This window comes from Arachis hypogaea, chromosome 7 (genome assembly GCF_003086295.3).
Source record: "Arachis hypogaea cultivar Tifrunner chromosome 7, arahy.Tifrunner.gnm2.J5K5, whole genome shotgun sequence".
NCBI classification, from domain to species: domain Eukaryota; kingdom Viridiplantae; phylum Streptophyta; class Magnoliopsida; order Fabales; family Fabaceae; genus Arachis; species Arachis hypogaea.
In genome coordinates this window covers 25,093,472-25,094,569 of record NC_092042.1, presented here as the reverse complement: position 1 = coordinate 25,094,569, position 1,098 = coordinate 25,093,472, and the positions used below count along the sequence as shown (strand labels likewise).

The 1,098-nt window shown below is 40.0% G+C and overlaps 1 non-coding gene across 1 annotated transcript; it reads right to left on the bottom strand.

The window, feature by feature from the left end:
* Positions 1-506: 506 nt before the first annotated feature.
* Positions 507-610, bottom strand: LOC112704524 (small nucleolar RNA R71). The gene has a single exon (XR_003155145.1). It is a non-coding gene; the product is annotated as a small nucleolar RNA R71 (small nucleolar RNA).
* Between the last annotated feature and the right edge of the window lie 488 nt (positions 611-1,098).

Here is a 1,098-nt window from a genome sequence, read left to right as displayed (position 1 = left end):
AAGTTGATCCAGAACCTGAAAGGACTCTGAAGAGAAAATTAAGAGAAGCTAAATTACAACAATCCAGAAATAACCTTTCAGAAATTTTCGAACAAGAGAAGGAGATGGCAGCCGAAAATAATAATAATAATAATGCAAGGAGAATGCTTGGTGACTTCACAAAGCCAACGTCCAAGTTTGATGGAAGAAGCATCTCCATTCCTGCCATTGGAGCCAATAACTTTGAGCTTAAGCCTCAACTAGTTGCATTAATGCAACAAAACTGCAAGTTTTATGGACTTCCATCTGAAGATCCTTATCAGTTTTTAACTGAGTTCTTCCAGATCTGTGAGACTGTAAAGACGAATGGAGTGGATCCTGAAGTCTACAGACTCATGCTTTTCCCTTTTGCTGTAAGAGACAGAGCTAGAATATGGTTGGATTCACAACCTAAGGATAGCCTGGACTCCTGGGATAAGCTGGTCACTGCCTTCTTGGATAAATTCTTTCCTCCTCAAAAGTTGAGCAAGCTGAGAGTGGATGTTCAAACCTTCAAACAGAAAGATGGTGAATCCCTCTATGAAGCTTGGGAAAGATACAAGCAGCTGACCAAGAGATGTCCATCTGGCATGTTTTCAGAATGGACCATATTAGATATATTCTATTATGGTCTCTCTGAATTTTCGAAAATGTCATTGGACCATTCTGCAGGTGGATCTATTCACCTGAAGAAAACGCCTGAAGAGGCTCAAGAACTCATTGACATGGTTGCAAACAACCAGTTCATGTATACCTCTGAGAGAAATTCCGTGAATAATGGGGTCCCTCAGAAGAAAGGAGTTCTTGAAATAGATGCTCTGAATGCCATATTGGCTCAAAACAAAATGTTGACTCAACAGGTCAACATAATCTCTCAAAATCTGAATGGATTGCAACATGCATCCAACAGTACTAGAGAGGTAGCTTCTGAAGAAGCTTATGATCCTGAGAACCCTGCCATGGCAGAGGTTAATTACTTAGGTGAACCTTATGGAAACACCTATAACTCATCATGGAGAAATCATCCAAATTTCTCATGGAAGGATCAACAAAAACCTCAACAAGGTTTTAACAATGGTG